Consider the following 23,511-nt stretch of genomic DNA (forward strand, 5'->3'; position numbering starts at 1 on the left):
ATATTGTGATTATGAAATGAAAGCCACACACTACTGACAGCAGACCAGGATAGCCTAGATTGCTGATATACATCTTGAGCAGCTGTCTCAGCCATGAACCCTTAAATACTGCCTGTCTGTTATAGCCTTTGCTAGTTATTCTTTTCTGTCAATGTAATTGTGACTGATATCAGTCCCACCATTCAGGCATCATTAATAGCTGTGTTCTTCTTCCCAGTGAGACATATATCAGAGGTTCTGAAACTATCCTAGTTCAAACAAGTAGTTGATGTATCAGTAATTTCTTCAAAATGCTCCAGACTAAAGAAATAACTAGCAGTTCTGTTTATTAAGTAGTTAGATCCAAACAGTTTAACCGTGGTAGTTCATGTGATATCAGTGTTTCCATCAAATATGTAAACTAGCCCACTATACTGTTATGAATGGGTGGCAGTGTCCCGGAGCACTTAGGTGAAAAATTTGGAAACCATGTTCTGTTTTGCTTCCCTAGAACAGAAAAGCAAACAGGAAATAAATTAAGTCTGGTTGCCTGGAGTGGGGCAAGGGGGATCAGGTGGAAAGAGGCACAAAGAAACATTTTAGAGTAATATCTTTATCCTGATAATAGTGCAGCTTACACAAGCTTCAAAAATAATCAGATTCATGATATTGTATGCAGAAAGTACTGAAATCTATTACTTGAAAGGGCACTAATGGTGGTAGTCAGGAATGACTGCTGAAGAAGATGATAGGACCCCAAACTGCAACGCACACAAATCTACCATTCGCTCAAGGGAAAGGGAACAGCTGGGACAGCATTACAGTAAAGATGTAAGGATGCACCATACAAAGACTTCCCAGCAGGAGGTCCCAAGAGCCCAGGCAAGAGTTCTGATTGTGTGTAAGGGCTGCGGGAATGCTTTCTGCCTTAGATCGGGAATCACCAATGTATGCAGAGCATGCCTTGGAACCATGGAGTCCATGATGGGGTCTTAACCAAGGTTTCTTATATTCTGCTGGCCGCACGGGTGTATTCTTGCTAGGTAGTCAGCCCCAATGGCAGAAAATGCTCTGTAGGGAAAACAGGTAAAAATGATCTATCTACTATTGTTAATTAAAGAATGCTAATAAACTGGTAAAACCATCCTCAAACTCCTTGAACTCATGGTTACAAAGTGATACTATTAATAGACATATTTCATGCCTCAATTAAACCCTAGTTACTTGTAGTTTGGGCATGCACAAATATTTCTACACAGTTACTTCAGAAACACAGCTCAGGGAAATTCTAGACCTGCTGGAATTAACCTTTACAGAATAAATAATATCTTAGTTAACCAAAAACAACAAACAGAGATTGTGAACTGTAAATCACTATACAAACATAATGAATTTTGTATGCTAGTACTTGCTTTGCACTATTCTGTGGTACTAGAGAATGGTGACACCATGCTAATGTTTTGTTTATCACTCAGTCTTTGACTCTATCTTGAATTGAATCTCTTTGTAGAGTAAGGGACATATTGAGCAAGTTGATGGGTTACTCTTAAATATTAATTTTTTTGTTGTTATCATTAATCTACAATTACATGAAAAACATTATGCTTACTAGGCTCACCCCTTCACCAAGTCCCCCCCCCACAACCCATTACAGTCACTGTCCATCAGCATAGTAAGATGCTGTAGAATCACTACTTGTCTTCACTGTGTTGCACAGTCTCCCCATACCCTCCCACATTATACATGCTAATTGTAATGCCCCCTTTCTTTTTCCCTGCCCTTATCCCTCCCTTCCCACCCATCCTCCCTAGTTCCTTTCCTTTCGGTAACTGTTAGTCCATTCTTGGGTTCTGTGATTCTGCTGCTGTTTTGTTCCTTCAGGTTTTTTTTGTTCTTATACTCCACATATGAGTGAAATCATTTGATACTTGTCTTTCTCTGCCTGGCTTATTTCACTAAACATAATACCCTCTAGCTCCATCCATGTTGTTGCAAATGGTAGGATTTGTTTTCTTCTTATGGCTGAATAATATTCCATTGTGTATATGTACCACATCTTCTTTATCCATTCATCTACTGATGGACACTTAGGTTACTTCCATTTCTTGGCTATTGTAAATAGTGCTGTGATAAACATAGGGGTGCATCTGTCTTTTTCAACTGGAGTGCTGCATTCTTAGGGTAAATTCCTAGAGTGGAATTCCTGGGTCAAATGGTATGCCTATTTTGAGCTTTTTGAGGAACCTCCATACTGCTTTCCACAATGGTTGAACTAATTTACATTCCCACCAGCAGTGTAGGAGGGTTCCCCTTTCTTCACAACCTCGCCAACATTTGTTGTTGTTTGTCTTTTGGATGGTAGCCATCCTTACTGGTGTGAGGCAATATCTCATTGTGGTTTTAATTTGCATTTCTCTGATGACTAGTGATGTGGAGCATCTTTTCATGTGTCTGTTGGCCATGTGAATTTCTTCTTTGGAGAACTGTTCAGCTCCTCTGCCCATTTTTTAATTGGATTATTTGCTTTTTGTTTGTTGAGATGCATGAGCTCTTTATATATTTTGGATGTCAACCCTTTATCAGATCTGTCATTTATGAATATATTCTTCCATACTGTAGGGTACCTTTTTGTTCCATTGATGGTGTCCTTTGCTGTACAGAAGCTTTTCAGCTTGATATAGTACCACTTTTGTTTTCCTTCCCCGGGGAGATATATTCATGAAAAAGTTGCTAATGTTCACATCCAAGAGATTTTTGCCTGTTTTTTTCTAAGAGTTTTATGGTTTCATGACTTACATTCAGGTCTTTGATCCATTTTGAATATACTTTTGTGTATGGGATTAGACAGTGATCCAGTTTCATTCTCTTACATGTAGCTGTCCAGTTTTGCCAGCACTATCTGTTGAAGAGACTGTCATTTCCCTATTGTATGTTAAATGTTAATTTTATCCTTGGTAAAATAAGGAAAACAATCCCTGATTGAGAAAGAAATTGTATGTAAATGCATAAATGTATGTAAAGCACTGGGCATATGGAGGCATGCAATAAATGTTATTATAGGGATGGCTCCATAAGCATGGCAACTGTGTAGTCAATATAGGGCCCAAGCTCAGAATGCCCACTATTCATTTTATGCTGTCACTATCTTTTAAATCTTAATAATTGGATATATGAATTTTGAACTCATGTCTTATGAGTGATATCCTATTGCTATATGGTATTGATAATACCCTGTGAGCACAGGATTTTGATGGACCTAAAGTACATGGGATTTCACCAAGATTCAAAGTGCGTGTAAGAAAAATGTGCTATGTCTACAACTGACTAAGAGTGGTACTGCCAACTCCAAGAAACTATGCTTTCAAATGGACCAAAACTTGCTTTGAATAAATAAAGCAGGCCATTTTGTTCTAAAAATCATGAATGACCAAGGAGCTCTATCATATCTTTTCTAACTCATGTTACTTCCCTGTATTAGCCAATCAATTGCACTAAAAATTATGACATAGGAGGAAAGGAAAGATAGGCAACTCATAAGTTCCTTTGCATTTTGATCCTTCCTAAATCATCAGTAAACTGAAAGGAGATCATGTAGACAGAATATGCAAGAATTAAGAAGTGAAGTACAAGCAGGTGAGTTAGCTTTGTGCATTGTTTCACTATTCTGGCAAGAATGAAATATTTATGCATGCATGAACTACAAATTATGATTTGCATAATTCCAGTGATTCTACATACAATTTAAATACTCTTATATTTCATTAAAATTGGCATTGTGCAATCTAAAGATGTACAGTAAAATGTACACTAATATTTAAGATTTTTAATTTTTCTTTATTTAAAATGACATAATGTCAAATGAAAAACACCATGACAAATCATGAGAAAAAACATGGAAGAAAAGAAAATGCTGGTCTTTTAGTGACACTTTTCCCCTGCTTTTCAAAACCACATTTTCATTTTACACTCAGCACTGTAAATAATGTAGCAGGCCCTGGGTAATTAATATTATTGCAGCAAGTGTTCTTAATATGATAGCTACCTCATGCTGTGGATGAATGAGTACTTGGATTCCTACAAACACAAGATCAAAAAGACACATTGATTCAATCTATGTATCTCTTACTTATTTCTTGAGGGTAATTGAAAAATAGAATAGAAAAAGAAATAGTGAATATTGCTTCAGCTAAATTCTGAAAGAAAAGACCGCATGAGTAAATGTCAATAGTTTATTTCATAACTAAACCTGAAAGGTGGGTACTGACTTGCAAGTACGTTCTGGGAAATGGAAACCTGAGCGATTTCATGTTTCCTTGGTGACAGGTCTTTCTTTTCAGACATTCTGTCTTTGTAAAGTCGGAGTTGAAAGCTTTGGGTGCTATTTCCTCATTCTGTTGGCTTCAGCTTCTTTCACAGTAACAACGATTTGGAGGTCAGATGCGAATTGGTAGTAAGATAACATTAAAGAGAGTTGAAAACTTGCATCAAAACACAATTGAAGAAATCATTCAATATATGTCCTTTATACATTTAATGACTTAAATATTATATTGCTGCTTGAAGTCACTGTTTTACAAAAATAGAATATTCTAGATGTTTTTTATCTTTATAAAAAGAATTAATAACCTAGAGTGGATAGCTTCTTTTTCCTAACATGGTAAGAATCTTAGATGTATTGAGCAAGCATTGTATTCTCTTTAATACAGGCATTGGAATCGTCAGCTTTTTTTTCTAGTAGACAGTTTCTGATTTTTTTAAAAAATTTTGAGGAGACACTGAAGTGTAATCTTCATGTCACTTTGTAAATATATATATATGCAGGGACAGCTGAGCATTTGGGCCAGAAAACAAACATGGACATAGCCTGGGTAGAATCTTACAGACATAACACTTTGTCCTTGGAATGGCCATACAAGACTTTGAAAGAGGAGAGGGGTTCAGAGAAGGAGGAAGCTTAACAAAATATCGTACTGCCAAATGAGAGGGGCTTTTGGGGGGTTCTCATATGAAGAGATGGGATATATGGGTTTCTGAGAATCAGCCAAAATACTCAATGAATTAAAAGGGAAAAATAACTCAAATTCTAAGAAATGTTGTCACATAAATGCTTAAAAAAGAAATAGAATGTGAATGATTTACCACTCAGAATTTAGTTCTTTAAAGTCATGAAATTCTTTTAGCAATAGTACTAAGTTTTCCTTCATCCATAAAGATAACAATGGTAGAATGCTCTAAAAGGTGAGAAAAAAATTAATACTGTTATACTTACCTTCTTTTATAAAGACATTTTCAGAGAAAAACTACTTAAAGCCAATTATGTCTTCTTTTTGTTTTGATGAAAGACAAAGTATAAGATTTTCCTATTATATTATTTGAGTTAATACACCTAATGGCATAAAATAAAGAGTGTGCTGACATAACATGTTTTCTTTTCTTCTTTCCTCCCTTTTATTCTTCTTTCCTTCTTTATTTGGGGATGCAGATATCTTTAAGATACTTGATTTCATTTCCTTAAAATATATGCCTAGAGGTGGGATTGCCAGATCATATGGTAATTCTATTTTTAGGTACTTCTGGGGGACAATTTTTGCAGACATTCCAAGAGTTGTCACCACCTACTATCATCAATTGCACCATCTTTTGTTACTACACAGATGGATACCAGCTATTATCGTCTACAGAACTCTGAAAAGGGAGCCACTAGAGGTACTAAACACAGTATCAGCCCCATCCAAATGCTGGGACATTGTCATCATCAACTAAAGCTAAAGAATAGAAGGAACTTTGCATTCCATTCAGGAAATGGAAGAATGTGTCTTACATTTTTTTTTTTGTACTCTGAATCCAATGGTGTATCTCTTATAAAGAAATAGAAAAAGAGACAGATTCAGAGAGACACAGAGGGAAAGCCATGTGAAGATAAAGACAGAGATGAGAGTGATGCATCTATAAGGCAAGGGACACCAAGAATTACTGAACCTACCTGAAGTTATGAAGGAGAAATGGAACAGACTGTCCCACAGAGGCTCCAGAAAGCACCGACCGTGCCAACACCTTGATTTTGGACTTCTGAACTCCAGACCTGTGGGAGAACAGATTTCTGTTGTTTTAAGCCACCAAGTTTGTGGTGATTTGTTATGACAGACCAATGAAGGTAATACATATGGCTAGTTAGACTTGTTAAATGCCTTGAAGACCATTATTTTCATTCACTCAAAGGAGTCATTTCAGGCAGTTATTGTCTTGGTTTTACAGGTGAGAAAGCAGAAACCTGAGTGGCATGTTGACTTTCCTAAAACAGTAGAGTGAGGTATTTGGAGACCCAGCCCAGTGGGACTTCCTAGCTATTGAGGACCATTCACTTACTTAGCAAGTATTACCAAGTTCAGCCTTTGTTCCAGATGTTGTGCTTTTTACTGGGAAGAGATGAAGATCATAAAATTGATGAACATACTCTCCTTGCCAGCAGTTTGCTCGCAGTTTATGTCATGACATACAGGAAATAACATAAGCTTATAAAGCAGTAAAGTGATGCAGAAATATTTTCCAGTTATTGTGGGACAGAGAGGACTGGGTAATATCGTGAGCTGTGGCTCCAGGATACCTCAGCAGTTAAGTCAAAGAAACAGAGCAAAGGGCCCCTACTGATCTAGTTCTAACAATGGTTATTATGTGTAAAATGCAAAGTTTAAAATATACTCTCACATTATTATCTCATTTGCAATAAGTGAGAGTAAGTGTAATTAATGACTGACTCATAGATGAGGGTCTGGGACTCAGTAATAAGCCTGGGAACTGAACTTGTGTCCATCTATACTAATATTTACTATATCATACCAAACTTCCCGGAAATTCCATACAGTAAATAACTTACATTTCCTTTATTTTCTCTTTCATATTAATATCATTAGAACATTGCATCTTACAGTCTTCCATGTGAGCACTAATCACAGTTATGCTTAAATAATTGTGTACTAATTAATTTTTTTTCTGTAGGAGGATCCAATTTTCATGATCACATGTTACATTTAGTTATCACGTTTCTTTAGTTTTCCTTTATGGAGTATAATTCTTCAGCATCTTTTTCCTTTATTGGTGTGACACTTTTTGAAGAATGTGAGCCATTTATTTTTTAGAATGTCTCTCAATTTGGGTTCATCTAGTATTTGGATTAGGCTCATGCTGATGTTGTGCATTTCGGCAGAAATACCGCAGGTGTGATATTGGGTTTGTCTCAGTGCATCATATCAGGAGACATCTAGCAATGAGTTCATCTACTATCATTCAGATCTTGGTTCTGAAAAAATATTCTCCATTAAAAAGAACCAGAGATCCTTGCAGGAATGCCTAATTCCAAAGCTGGGTCTGAAAATACTCAAAATAACCTGGAAAATTTTCTATGCTAGAAGATAAGGAAGTTCTTAAAGAATCATGATTATAAGATGAAAGGATATAAAATCCAGCTTAAACAGACTCTCAATGAACAATTCTGTGAAAATCTGAGCATTAAACTAAGGAATAATATGATAAAAATAATAATTAATTAATAATAATTACATTAAAAATGAGCTACACACTGTTGATTAATGTAAGAATCTACAAATCCTTTAAGCATAAATAAATAAATAGAGGAAACAGAAGTGTTTTTTTCAAATAATATATGTGGAATAATTTTTTTAAAATAAAAGTTATGAGGCCCATTAATCTATCTGGTTCATTTACAACTATCCATAGCAACTATACACAGTAAATACTACATAGTTATTTGCTATATCAGAAGTTGAATGAATAAATGAATGAGAGAACAATAGATTATTGCTATGATTTCATTTTTGAAAACTATTGTGACCCTGACCAAAACATTTTATATTTTTAGGTCAATTACCCACATGTAAAATACTAGCTGATGATATCTTAGCACTTGAAAGCAGGATTCTAGATCAGATATCCTCTTTATATGCCTTCTAGATTTTTGAGTCTATATAATCCAGTTTGTGTCATTCCTGAAGATACTTCAGATTAGGCCAAAACTATTCCCTGAAACTTTCTATTATTATAGTAAGATATTCAAGACATAAATTAATTTTAACCAGTATTTTGTACAATGTTTATTTAGGTGTAATTGAGATACACCTGTTGCTGTGACTCATTGTTACATTTCCATCATAATAGAAACCAGTTTCGTATTTATATTTCACACTGATCATTAAGTTCTGAATACATGTAAGTTTGGCCAACAATATTCATATTTCATTACATTCTCCATGAAGAACACTGAACTGCAATTAATGTCATTTATAATTAAAGATTGAAGATTATAGGAAACAGTACAAGTGGGGGCATTGAAAGGCTTAAAAAATGTATTCATCTGAGGCAGTTTTGCTGGTCACTTTACATGCTGACTTCTACACTGCAAGCCATGTAGAATTCATTATATTTTGTAAAATATCTACTTCCTTTCATGTCTTACACAACATTAAAGAATGAAAGGGTGACTCTTTTGGATTATTACAAAAGGGAAAATACATGAGTTGAATTTCCAAGGTAACTAAGAAAGTCAAAGTTAAAGACATGATAAATAATGAGGAATGTTTGAGTAGCCAAGGCCAGAAACTAAATTTAATCTAACTTAAAATAAAATGAAAATTTATTGTAAGGGTAGTGAAATGTCTCATGGAACTCATGTATTAGCTGGTGTCTGGACCTTGAAAACAACTGAATACAAGGAATTTAATATTATTAGAAATATTTTTCTCTCTCATCTGCTTCTCTCTCTTTCTCTGCCTTCTCCTTATTTCTGGTACTTATGGTAGGAAACAGAGATGCTACGTTCAATTCCTGAGCTTTCATTCTTAGATCCACCAGGTGCCTACCCCTAGACTGAATGTGGCTTGGAGAATTACAGACTTGGTGTACAAACTGGCTTCACTTCCTATATCCATTTGGATGGAAGAGAAGAGCAGGGAACTTCCCCCCAAATGTGCTCAGTATCATTCCCCCAAATACCAGCAATTATTGAGGGCACATAATGTTCCAGGTACTTTATGTACAATAAATCTGTGAAGCAGTTGTTATCCAGTTGTCAGATGAGGAAATAAAAGCTCTGAGAAAGTACATGAACCGCTCATGGCACTTAGTGGGTACTGGAACCATCATTTGAACTCATATTTATTTGATTCTAAACAACTGTTTATGTCTTTCCTGATTAAATATAAAGTATTCACATTTTCATTAAAAGACAAATTAAGAGAAGGACTAATAAACACTTAGATAATTGAGGTGTAAGAGATTATAAGGGACAAAGAAACTTACTTGTGTTCTATTTAAATACTTATTTGGATTTCAAGTTCTGGCTATAATGAAGTAACTGGGATTAGATTTAACTCACATCTTAAGAAGATTCGAAACTGGGTAAAATATATAAAACACAATTTTTAAACATTAGACAACAGACAACACATAACTATGGTCTTATAGAGAAAGAAAACAAATAAGAGTGAGCATGGAATCATACAAACTGGAACACATTACACATCATAGGACAGGGAGAGTGCATTAGGATTTTTCAGAGAAACAGAACCAATAGCGTGTATATGCATACAGGAAGAGATTTAATTTAAGGAATTGGTTCTGTATCATGCAGGCTGGCAAGCCCAAATTCTGCAGTATCGGCAGGGGAACTGGAGACTCAGGGGGAAAGCCAATGTTTCAGTACAGGCCCTAAGACTCTCTGCTCCAGGATTCCCTGTGGCTGGGGAGACCAGTCTTTTTTTAAATCAAGGCCTTTGACTGATTAGATGAGGCCCACCCACATTATACAAGGGAATTTACACAACCCAGTGCCCTCCAATTTAAGTGTTAATGTTAACACAGAACTATAAACTCCCAGGAAATAAGTAGGAGAAAACCTAAATGATTTTGATTTTGGCAATATCTTTTTAGATATAATGCCCCAAAGACACAAGTGATAGAAGAAATAATAAGCTTGACATCTTTATAATTAAAAATTTCTGCACTGATACAGACATTGCTAAAAGAATAAAAAGACACAGACTAAGAAAAAATATCTGCAAAAGACATATCTGATCATTTAACATTTGTTCAAAACATACAGATAACTTAAACTTCAACAATAAGAAAATGACCTGATTTAATAATGAAACAAAGACCTTAACAAATACCTCACCTCAGAAGATATGCAGAGGACAAATAAGCATATGAGGAGATGTTCCATATTACATGTCATCAAGGAAATGAAAATTAAAACAATTGGATACTATTACATACGTATGTAGAATGGCCAAAGTCTAGAACACCGACAACACCAAATGCTGGTGAGAATGTGAAGTAAAAAGAACTTCATTAAGTGATGGTGAGGTTGCAAAATAGTATAGCCACTTTGGGAGATAGATTGGTAGTTTCTAACAAAATGAAACATTCTCCCACTGACTGTACAACCCAGCAGTTCCATTCTTTAGTATATCCTCAAAGGAGTTAAAAATTTACAACCATACAAATACCTGTACATGGATGTTTATGGTACCTTTATCATACTTGCCTAAACTGGGGAAGAGTGTTTCAAAAGAAGGCACAGGTAGAGCAATGGGCTTAAGTCAGGAGCACACCTGGCATATTTAAAGAGTAGCAAGAAGGCTTTTGGGGCTCCATAGCATGAGTAAGGAAGAATAGTAAGAGATGAGATCAGAGGGAAAATATGGGAGAAGGTTCAGATTTTGCATGGTCACTGAAGCAATAAAAGAACATCTGCTTTTATTTTGAGTAAAATTGAAATTGGGGACTATTGTCAAGAGCAGACGATTGATAAGCCTGACAATATTTTGTAATGATCACTCTGGCTACTAGGTTGAAAATGGACTGTATTTGAACAAAAAATGATGCAGGGAAAACAGCTAATGGTTATCATAGTAATCTAGGCAAGAGATAATGTTCACTAGGATCAGGTTGATAGTAGTACAAGTAGAAAGAAGTGGTCATGTGCAAGATAAATTTGAAGGTAGAAGCAATGGGATTTCCTATAGAATAAACAGGAGATATGAGATAAAGACAGGAATCAGCAATGTCTTCAGTGTTTTTTGCCTGACCAAATGAATAGATGGAGTCGCTGTCAATTGAGATGGAAAAAGCTGAAGGTGGCGCACCTGTGGGGCTTAGGACTAATAGTTCATTTGAGCATGTCAAGCCGTGAGCTAGTATTATCTAAGTGGAGATGTTAAGGACAGGTGGATACACAAAGTCTGAACTTGGGAAACACATTTGGTAATCATCAGCATGAAGAGAGTACTCAAACCATATGAGAATATGAGGCCGTCAAGGGAGTGAGTGAAGACAGAGAAGAAAAAGGATCAAGGACTGAGCCCTGGGTTTATTCCCCATTAATCAATATGGGAAAGAGTAAGCATCATCTAATGAGGCTGAGAAAAAAGTGACCTGTGAGCCAAGAGGAAAACCAAGATATTGAGATATGAGCATTATTAGGGAATATACAGCTAATATTCTCTTTGGGAACCTTAACATGGTCTCTTGTCATTTCCGGAAGATTTTTATTCTGAGCAGACAGCTGTGGCTTACGTTTTACAAGAAAGGTCACGAACTATGGAGGTGAAGGACCTGGATTAAAGTAGAAAAAAAAAACTATCTTTAGCCAATTACATGATTCTGATCAACTTATTTATATGTATTTAGCCCTCCATTATTCAACTGCAAAATGAATATATAAAATGTGTGCAAACAATAAATTTCATTTCTTATATGTTTTAATATTTTTATTACCCTATCTCTTTCAATTTCCCTACCTACTATGAACAAGTCTAATGATTTCTCATATTTCAGTTTGTCTGCAATAGTAGGAAAAACACGTGGATAATATGTTCTATTATTTTTCAATACAGGATAAACTAGGGAAACTGTGCTTTCTCTTTCTTATCTATCAGAAGAAACTAAATAAGAGTTTTGGCTCTTTAACCCAAAGGCTTGGATCTTTAGTTCTTATCTATTCTGGCATATTAATACTTTCTATAGTTTGTAACAGGCCTTTCTATTTTGTTTCAAATGGAAATCAATCTACTGTTGTGAAATAGTCACAGACCTAGATTTCTAAATTCCCCAAAGTCTGATATTATGGTAACAGCCCGTAAATCGCTAACTTTTCATAGCCTTAGAAAAGCGCTTCCCCAGAGACAAAAAGATATAAAGTATCAGTGGTAAGAAATCTGAAATCATCCTTTTATATCAGTCACCCAGTGATTTGGTGTGGTCCTGTTTAATTTACAATAAATAGAATTCTGTGTCCTTAAAGAGTTGGTAATCAAAGTTCTCTCCTCCCCTCTTTCAGCTTGCATGCCCTACATAAGCAAAACCGTAATATCTTTCTTTCAAATCTCATATGTTGGAGCTTTACCTATCCTTTAATGTCTGACAAATAACCACTCTTCCTATGTAAACTTCCTCAACTCAATCAGTTGGAAATCTCTGATTCTTACCATCTTGTAATTATTTTTATAAATTGATTTTCTTAGACAAACTTATTAGGTATTCAAGGATAGAAAGTAAGCCATATGCATTACACTTAATCTTAATAGTTACCCCAAAATATGTTGATTCTATAACCCAATACAAATATTTTTTTGTCAAGTCCCATGGAATATTCACCATGACAGACCATATCCAGGGCTACAAAACAAAGTTTAACAAATTTAAAAACTAATTTAAGTTCCTACCTCAGAAAAGTAGAAAAAGAATAACAAAATATACCCAATGCAAGAAGAAGAAAGAAAATAATAAAGGCACAAACAGAAATCAATGCAGCTGAAAATGGGAAAACAGTAGAGAACATCTGTAAAACAGGAAGATGGTTCTTTGGGGAAAAAACAACAAAATTGATAAGGCTCTACAAAGACTGACAAAGAAAAAACTAGCAAAGACAAAATTGCCAATATCAAGAATGAAGATCTTATAGTCATCAAAAAGAAAATCTCACGTACTTTACCAAAAAAAAAAAAAGAAAAATCCTAGAACTACTAAATGAATTCAACAAGGTTTCAGGATGCATAAGACATAAAAATCTATCATATGTTCATAATAAAAACAAACATGTGGGAATCAAAATTAAAAATACAATATCATTTAAAATTGATCTAAAGAAAATTAAATTCTTAGGTATAAATGTAATAGTATATATAGAGAACTTGTATCCTAAAAATTAAAAAATGTTGATGAAAGAAATCAAAGAACTTTATGGATTGTAACACAACATTGTGAAGATGTCAGTTCTCTCTAAGTTGTTCTACAGGTTCAAGGCAATCCTATAAAAAAATGTGTTGAAGACATACTTGATGGTTAGGCACTTTATATACTGTGTCTGTATACAGCAACTGACATTTTATATATACTTATAGACAAACTTTCACGATTTAACCTTTCAATTTAGTATTATTGAATGTATTTTCCCATTTCACACTGGTAAATCCTAAAAATTATTTAATTTAGAATTTTTGGTAGGTTGAGTGTTGATGAAACATCATTCGGGATTAAATAGCCTGTAGATGTTGATTGATTTCTAATGAACTGCATTCCAAGAAATGTTATTTAACAATAGTTTCAATGCATAGCTTCCAATATCTATTTCTTCAGAATTTTAAATTATACTGTAAATTAACAGAAATGGGAGACAGTGCTGAGCACTGAGCAAGTCCTTTCTTTGATTTCCAGCTTCTCATAGTAAATATTAAGGACATCTTCATTTGCTTCTTTTCCACAGATGGTAAAACCGTTAATGTTAAATGTTTTAAATGTTCTTCAAAATTCATGGTGTTGAAGAAATCTAGATCTTTGAAATAATCTAAATCAAAAAATCTGTCAATAGCATTAAATAATATCTGAATCTGAGTTTTTTAGGACTGCATCTCTTTACTCAGATAAGGATTTACTTCAACTTTTTTCTCTCTGTATTTGGTGAAATTGAAAATATTATTAGCTTCTTGTTATAAATGGGGGAATTGCTCATATTTAATTTAGTTTATTCTTATAATTAGCCTCAAATAAAGTAGTCAGACATTGAACCAACATGGAAAGTTATTAGCATAATAAATGTATGTACACTCTTTATGTTCTTCATAAATCTGTGAGACACTTGATGCCCTGGGGTATATTAGAGACCTCTTCTGTTTCCAGACTCATGTTCTATTTAGTGCCTCAATATATCAGGGAATACTTGTATGCTCAAACAAGTTCAAGCAAAAGAGTTCATTTATTGTTTTTCACATAACTGAATAGTAGAGAGACTGATTAGGCACCCAGGAAAATAGAATCAAACATATCATCAGAATTTGAAAAGATATGTGCACTTCTATGCTTATTGCTGTATTATTTATAATAGTTAAGATATGGAAGCAACCAAAGTATCCATCATTAGATGAATGGACAAAGAAGGTGTGGTACATATACACAATGGAATATTATTCAGCCATAAAAAAGAAAGAAATCTGCCATTTCTGATAATGTGTATGGACTTAGGAGGTATTATGCTAAGTGAGATTAGCCAGGTAAAGACAAATACTATGTGATTTCACTTATTTGTGGAATCTAAAAACAAAACAAAACAAAATGAACAAAATAGCAACAGACTCATAGACACGAAGAAGTGATTGGTGGTTACCATGAGGGAGGGGTTGGGATGGTTGAGTAAAAGAGGTGAAGGGGATACAGAGGCACAAAATCTTAATCATAATATGAATTAGTCAGGGGATGAAAGTACAGCATAAAGAATATACTCAATAGTTTTGTAACATCTTTCTATGTCAACAGATAGTAACTACAGTAGTTGGGGTGAGGATTTAATAATGTATATAACTGTTGAATCACTGTTGTCTGCTTGAAACCAAAGTAATACTGTATATCAGCAAAACAATAAAATATATAAAAAATAAATAATATTATCAGATGAGAAGTACTAATATAAAATGTCAATTCTTTCAATTTATTTAATGTAATGCAATTCTGATTGATATCACAGGAGATAGAGAGACAGGTAGAAAAAGACATAGAGGTAGAGATGGAGATAGATATAGAAGAGAGAGGGAAAAAAAGTGAATAAAACTGGAGGAGTGAGGAATAAAAATAGGTAGTAAAATATATAAATGGAGAGAACCCTTTTCTTGATCAAATGCTTTCCTGTAAGTTACTAATAATTATAACTATGATATTCATACTGGAGTAGAGAAACAATTCAATGTAACAAATTAGAGTTCCCCAAAACAGACCTACTTATGTAAAAACAAATGATACATAATAGAAATGACAATACATGATATGAATCAATGAGGAATAAAGAGAGAGTTCAATAAATGGTGCCGGCACAACTGCCTGTCAGTACAGATAAATTCGTTTTCTTTTCAAAACCATAAAAAAGGAAATTACAAGATTAATTACTTCAATGTGAGAAAAATATTTGAGAAGTATTGGAAGAAAATATAGGAGAATAACTTTGAGTCCTCAGATTTAAAAAATACTACTTTGACCAGAGACAGTGAGCAAAAGTCATAAAGGAGTTAATTAGTAAACATGACTACATTGACTTTAAAAATTTTTACGACCAAATAATGATATAATAGGGTCAATGATAGGCCAGAACATGGAAGTAGATATTAGAAAATATGCAACAAACCAAATTAGTATTGAGAATATATTAAAGGCTTCTATCAATTCTTGACTGGGCTGATGGCTCCATGGATATATATACTTACATCAAAATTTATCAAATTGTGTACCTTAAATATATGCATTTTTATTACATGTCAATTAAATATCAATTAAGCAGTTAAAGAATAATAGAAAAACAACTCATTAGGAAGATAAACAAAGTATATTAAAAGGCAATTCACTAACAGGGAATATTGAGTGGCCCATAAGTATATAAAAAATATTCACTGTTACTGGCAATCAGGGAAATATCTATCAGATTAATGATGGTTCCATTTCACAACCATAAGATTAGAAAAATATAAAAGGTAAAACCAAATATTGGTAGATGCTGTGGAAAATAAAAAATTTCATGCAGTGCTACTAGGACTTTGAAATAGTATAACACATTTGAGAGTAATTTTTGCAATATTGCAATATTGAAAAATTGAATATACAAAACTGAGAAAGTGAATATGTAGAAATACCCAAAGGCCTAGCATTTTGAATTGCAAGTGCTTGAGAAAACCTTTATATCTGTGTCACACAGAATACAAAGATTTCTATTGAAATATTTGCAATAGCAAAAAATAGGACCAATTAAATGTCCATCAGTAGAAGAATGGATGAACAAATTACAGTTTGTGTCTAAGTTTAGAGATTTACTATTAACCAATAGTAATGTAAATCATAATTATGAAAATCATGAATAAAATATTGAGTGAACAATTTTTAGAATTAAATGTCTAGTTATTTAAAAATTAGAAAAAGCAAAAATATACTATATATTCTATAAAGATTCACATTTAGACAGCAAAATTACAATATTGGCTAAAGGATTTCAAATGTATCAAATTTATCATGCTAGTTACTTGTGGGAGAGAGAGGGAGAAAAGTAAACAGTACTGGGGTAGTGGAGAACAGTAGGATGTGTCTGTAATGATCTTTTTCATTAAAAAATATGTGTGCATGAAGCACTAATATTTGCTTTATTATTCTATGTATTTTTCTGTGATTTTAAATATTTTGAGAAAAAAACAGTAGCTTTCTATATTCGTATAAAGATCAAATAACCTAACAAATGCAAAATGTCATAAAATTACAAAGCAATACATACTGGTAAGGCATACAACCCTTACTTAAACAAATACTGATATTAGGCAGTATCATGAACCAGTTTCCCATGAAGTATTGATTGATAAATGAATGCACTTTTAAAACCTTACGGTCTTTTCACTATTTATCATTTAATTGGTAAATATTAAGTGAATAACAAACCAGTGACCAACTTGTAAGTGCCCAGAAAACACGGCAATAACAAAGTAAAGGGACCAGACGGAGGTGGGAGTGGGAATGCGGAGATACGCATTCCTTTCCAAAGTTCCACACCAGGCTTCGCTTGCTGTCGACACTCAGTAAATGTTAAACAACAATAATAATAACAGGTACCATCTGCATGCCAAATTTAGAGTGGTAGAAACATACAGGATCGACAGCCCGAAAGGCCAGACTTCCCTTACTGATTATTCCCAACATGCACAGCATTTTTCTTAGCTCAGTTAATAGTATAAATATTCTTTCAGTCAGTTGGGCAAAAAGCCACCGTTATCTTTAACTCTATCCTCTCCATCACCACTCACAAACCCTTTGAGAAACCTACCTATCTCTAGTCTATTCCCTTTGTCAATCATGCTTAACCTTGCTGTCAACTGTTTTCATAAAAATAAATATTTAGTTATACTGTTGTCTTGCTCAGAAAACCTCTGATCATGCTCCAGTGCCCAAGAGAGTAAAATCTTAGTATTTTAGCTTGGTATATAAGACTTTTTAATGCAGTGCCTCGTGTTTCTACCATTAATCATGCTAATCACTTGAAAACCTTCTCTTGCACCCTTTGTGTGCCTCACGTGCATGGCTAATTCACATATCCCAAAAAACATCCCGTGCATTTTTAAGTACTGACATTCTTTCCTCATCATGGAATGATTTTCTCTCTACCTGTTGGATTCCTATCCATTCTTCCAAGTTCAACTTAAAGTATTCTCCTCTGTGAGGGCATCACTGATCCTCTCAGATGAACTGATTTTTCTTTCATTTTTCCCTTTTAACACATTATTTACATCTTTCACACTGTATTATAATCTAGCTTAATGATTACAGCTGAAGTTTACTGAATACTTGGTATACCTCAGGTGGTCTTCTAAGTTCTTTTTATTATTATTATGTTAATTTTATTATAATATTATATGTTAGCGCATGTAATTTTCACAACAATCTTAGAAAAGATTTATTAGCTGCTCTACAGATGAGGGAACTAAGGTATCGAGAAATTACCCAATTTGACCAGTGCTAGTAAATGACAGTGCGGGGATTTGAACCTAGAGTGCCTGCTCTTAGCCACTAGACTAACGGTGAGCTATCTGTTCTGCTACTAGATATTGAGCTCCTTGAGAACAAGTGATTGCCTTATCACCAGTTCACCAGTTTCTACCTTGATCCCATCCACCACCCCACATAAACATCTGACTCCCCACAGCATCTAACAGAGTTACATATAGCTAGTAAATAAGTTATGCTATGGAAAGGAAAGAGAAAAAATTTCAACAGTTATCTTTTGAAAACATTATTATTTTCATCATCATTATTATTATTACATAGTGCCCTTATCCAAAGGTGATACATTTCAAGACCCCTAGTGGATTTCTGAAACTGCAAATAGTATCAACCTACATATACTAGGTTTTTTTTCCTACACACACATATATATGATGAAGTTTAACTTATAAATTAGGCACAGTAGCAAATTAGCAACAGTAACTAATTAATAAAATAGAATTATAATATACTGTAAAAAAGTTATATGAATGTGATCTCTCTCAAAATACAGAATTGTACTGTACTCATCTTTCTTCCTGTGATGATGTGAGATGATAAAAAGCACCTTGAGCTTTGACTTCCCAGCTTCCAGAACTGTGAGAAGTAAATGTTTATTGTTTAAGTTACTCAATCTACGGTCATTTGATATAGCAGCCTGAGCTAAGACAGAGAGGGACCTTGGAAGGTGTTGTCTTCCTGAAAACTGGGTAGAAAAAAGCCATGTGGGTTCTTTTAGAGGCTGTGCTCAAAGGACCTCAGCACCGGGGGAAGGGTGAGGGTCTCTGTGTTCCATGAAGACACCAACCATGATAGTCATCGTTCACAACACCATGCCTGAGAAACCAAAGAAAATACAACTGATGTAAATGATCAGACTCTTAAAACATCTCCACATGTACCCATTTGTTAGGACCACGTGAGTATCAGAGATGGAAAAGAGTCAATTAAAAATTGACAACTGATTTAGAGCCAGTCTTATGAGTTGGGAGTATATAGAAAATTGTCATTTGATTTAGAAAAATATATGCTGTGGAACTTATAATACTTATTAGAATTAAGGAGTAAATTGATCAATGAAACCACAGTTTGGAAGCCATTTGTAAAATACTTTAAGGTTTGTAGAGAATTGACAACACTTCTGTCTTGCTTGTTTTTTGATAGTTCCTGAAATCCATTAGTGAAGAGGTATTAGGGACAATATGATCAACAGAAATTTGATGAAATCACATAATTTTATAAAATAATAAATTTTAAGAAAATGAATAAATTATCACTTTCCTTTCTCAAAAGAATTAAAAAGGGAAATTATTTTGAAATACCCCTTTTTGACTAAATCCTAATCATACCGATTCCTCCTATAGAATTAACACCATAGGAGTAAAAGCTTATATGTGCAAAGATGTCCATCACAGTATTATTTATGAAACAAAAAGTTGGCAGCCAAAATTATATAATTCATTCAAACTGGAACACAACTTAGATAAAAAAGGGCATTAAAAATAAATAATCGGTCTATAACAGTCATATATTAGAACTATCTATTGAGAACTAGAAACTATAGTTACAGCAAAAATTAGTTAACAATTACAGTCCACTTATTTAAAATAATGCTTACAGAGACTATGCTTAAAAATCATATTCAATTCAACTCAATAATCTGTATTATACAGTGGGTATACAGCAGTGAACAGCACAGATACCATCCCTGTCCTTACAGAGCTAAAATTTTATTGGCTCATGAAACTGATTTTGTCATATAAACATTGTTAGCATGTAAACTAAACTAAACAAAAGACAGTGTCCATGATGTTTAAGGTAGTGAGTGAAATTCGAGGTGATTTTGTTTTCACATTTTATTTGTGGCATTTCTACAGTATTGTTTAGGCATTACATTCAGAAATGGTAAATGATGACTAATAATGAGTCAATCCACTGGTATTTAGTTTTTTTTAGCCTTGTTAAGTAACAGGTTAGGTGGTAAATGCTTTACTTATATCCTCTCCTTTATTCCTTACAATAAATGCATATGATGACCTTGAGGTTTAGAGGAACTAAGTAATTTTTCTAAGGTAAAACACATGAAAAATGTCAAATTTTAGCATCAATGCTTGATTCCAAAGCTTTGCTCTTAATTACAATTGTTCACCTGCTGGAAAAGGATGTCTTCTCTGTGGATGTTCTACACCTTACTAAATTTCCTGTTGCTTTCATGCTAACATTAAACACTCAAAATAATAACCCTAAGTCTGGCTGCGACCCAGTGCAAGTTCTCCCAGGAGATTGCTGGCCTGGTATCAGAGATCCCAGATGGGAACCCATGCAGGCTGCCTTCCTAGGCCTACTCTGGCAGCATATATTTTGATCCCAGATGGAAACGGCAAATGAACAAAAACAAATTGAACAGCTCAAATATGTAGAACTTATTTGATTCAAGTTCTCTTATTTTAAACTAAATTTTTAAAAAGTTAAAATAAGGGGATGGATAATTGTTTGATTAGATTTTGTTTTTCATGTTGCCTTTGACCATACAGCGTAGTCCTCTAAATCACAGTGACAAATTAGAAAAATCATCTTTTTTGCAATGCATTTTATTCCTGAAAAAGACACTTTCATGGTTTTTCTCTTAGGTCTTTCTGTTTTCCTCATGTTTTATCCTTATTCACCAAACCACACTTGACACACCAGGTACTTATCATCTGATAATAAGGCAAGAGGTTTCTACCTCTCAATAATGGGGTGAACCCAAACATCAGTGGAAATAAAATTATCTATTATAATTTATCCTTACCTGTGGAGGTACCCCCTCACCCTACCCACTGCTCAAACTGCAATATACCCAAGGATGCATAATTAATATCAGCACCAAGAATATGTCCCCTCTTCCACAAGTGGAAAGGACATACTTTTTATAGTAAAAATATCCTAGGACAGATTGTTATTCCATCAGTTATCTAGTTGTGTATTCTTGGACCATTTATGTAATCTCTCTGGCTTTCAATCAGTGAGGAAAGGGAATAAAGGTAAAGATGGTTTGGTGGCTAAAAGTCAGCTTATAAATGAATTTGTCCCTTAAGCCAGTATTTCAGATTTTATTCTTCAGGAGAAATATTATTTCTAGAGGAGGCTTTGTTTCTCTTCTGACATTAATGGCTGTGTCTATGTGATCTGTTGTCTTTGTGACTATGTAAAAGTATTTGTTTTTTTGCCAGGAGCTTTCTGTGTCCATACTTATGGTTTATAGTCTCTTGGGTGCCTGCTTACTTCTTTGATACTAAATGATCCCGCTTTTGTTCAGAGTTTTAATTTTATCAAAAGAAAAACTCATCTCTGTTGAACAGCAACTTGAAAATATAAAATGGAATAGAAAATCCCTTATCTATGTGACTTCATCCCAAAGTGCAGGAAGTTCAAACTGGTTCATACAATTATTTCACGTGCGTATTAAAAATCATGGGTGAATGCATATTGAGTATGGAATCCAAAAATTACTGTACCAAATGGAAGAGCTTATCATTCACATTTGAGAAGTCACAGAAGAGAATTCACTGAAGGCTACCAATAAAAGAAATTTCTCAATATATGTTAAAGATGTACTATTGTTTTTAATACATTTTAAGCTATCCTTTCTCCCCTGCACTCTATACTATTGCAGAAATGATTAGAAGCATAACAGTGGACACATTACACAATAAAGCTCAATAGTAAATTAATTTGGAGGAAGGCACTGAAGCTAGGGGAAGAAATAAAGTTAATGAAAAGTCAAGTTAACAATAGTTACTATAATTCAACATTAAATTTAGCTCACAAACATTTTTATGGGAAAGACATAGAACTACATTTGTGTCAAGACTTCCTTTGAAATTATAATGTCTGAACTCTTCTTACTGCTTAGGGACAATGAATAATTTCTCTTGGTTTTAATTATTGAAGAAAAATCCTATCCAGGTCCCTGAGGGAGAAACAAAGGTTGAGTTTCACCAGAGGGGAAGGGAGACAGAGAGCCAAACTTGAAGGGGTGTGGATTCTCTGGCATAGAGTTATGCAAGTGTCAGAGGATTTATGGGTGACAGGAACATGCACTGTATTGCCATTGCCATGGAGAGAACTGGCTGGACACCTGGGAGGGGTTAGGCCAGTGCACTGACAGGATGAATACCAGGACTGAGCCTCTAGGCCTAGCCTTGGAACAATAAAGGACAAAGGATTAGCAATCAACAGCCGCATCTCCTTGCAGAAAGAACAGACTGACCGTGGTGACTGCAAGAGCAGATGGACCACGCAGTTTCCTGTTATCCTGACACCAAGGAAGCTTGAAGAGCACCATGGTGAGTAATACTGGATGTTCTGCTAGATGGGGTGACAGGGTCTCATGCCCTTTTTAAGTTAATCTAGAGAAAAAATGTAAATATGGTGTTTCTCGCATACAGGTCTTATAGATTAAAGTCATTTATGCTACATGTAAAACAAATTATATTGTCATAAGATTTTCTATTGAAAAAGCCACATGTGTCATCTATGAAAATGTTAAATCTGTCATCTGAAGATCTGTTTAAATATTTTTTAAAACAAGCTGCTTTGAAAGACTTACAAAGTGGAAGCTTTAGGTAGAAATCTTTCCAAAGATGACTATTTTCAGTTTTGAATATTCAGTGACAAAGTATGTGATGTCTTGCAGGGGAAAGATTGAGGACACTATGGACACTAACAAGTATCAATGGCTTTTTCAGGTGGGTGTGGATATCTTTGCTGTGTAGCAAAGTATTTGCCTAACTACCCACCTACACAACTACTGGGATGATATCCCATCATACTTTCAGTTAAACAAATCTCAGACCACTTTTCCTCAACACTTTATGCAGATGTCAACACAGTTTGGTGCTAGACAGCTAAGTGGAAGTGATATGAATTCCAGAAATCTGTAGCTAGTACTTTTGTAAAATTCATCATCAATATTAATTATCTCTATTCAGCAGCAAAAGTGATAGTAAAAAGATCAATGATCAATTTTTAGACAAACCAAATATCTCTGGAATACTTTTGCAGCAGTGAAGAGATGCAAATATTTATATAAACATATTTTGAGTGTGCTACATGTAAAATGTCACCAAAACATTATATATTTTTATTTAATGATTAGAAACAAATGCCACAATCAATATTTTTATATTTCTGAGACCTGTAAAAGATACCTATTTATGTGCTACTTCAAAGCTTTTTGGTTTCATTTGTCCCAGATTTATATACCCATTACTCTGGGTACTGGCTTTACATGAACAGGTAATATCCCTTATACCTACGCCGTACATCTCCTGTTTCCTGCTCTCAAGACTCCTCGGTTGACTGAAAAGCTTGGAAAGCAATGGGACCCAGCTAAGCACCAATAAAGCACAACTGAGAATTACACAATCTTGGGTGAAACACTGATAAACGGGAAGCAGGAACTAGTAAGTAATTCTCCTC

At 34.3% G+C, this 23,511-nt stretch overlaps 1 long non-coding RNA gene across 5 annotated transcripts in view; it reads left to right on the forward strand.

Annotated features, from left to right (window-relative positions):
* The window catches only part of LOC108384079 (uncharacterized), a 61,198-nt gene that overhangs the window by 3,952 nt on the left and 33,735 nt on the right, over window positions 1–23,511 (forward strand). For 3 of the 5 annotated variants that reach the window (XR_005062914.2, XR_005062915.2, XR_005062912.2), the window contains exons 2-3: window positions 22,286–22,376; window positions 23,286–23,495. This is a non-coding gene — a long non-coding RNA (uncharacterized lncRNA). Of the gene's footprint in view, window positions 1–22,285; window positions 22,377–22,726; window positions 22,779–23,285; window positions 23,496–23,511 lie in introns of all 5 variants that reach the window. The other 2 variants (XR_012129295.1, XR_005062913.2) reach the window with 1 other exon arrangement.

This window comes from Manis javanica, chromosome 3, assembly GCF_040802235.1.
Source record: "Manis javanica isolate MJ-LG chromosome 3, MJ_LKY, whole genome shotgun sequence".
In the NCBI taxonomy this organism is placed as follows: domain Eukaryota; kingdom Metazoa; phylum Chordata; class Mammalia; order Pholidota; family Manidae; genus Manis; species Manis javanica.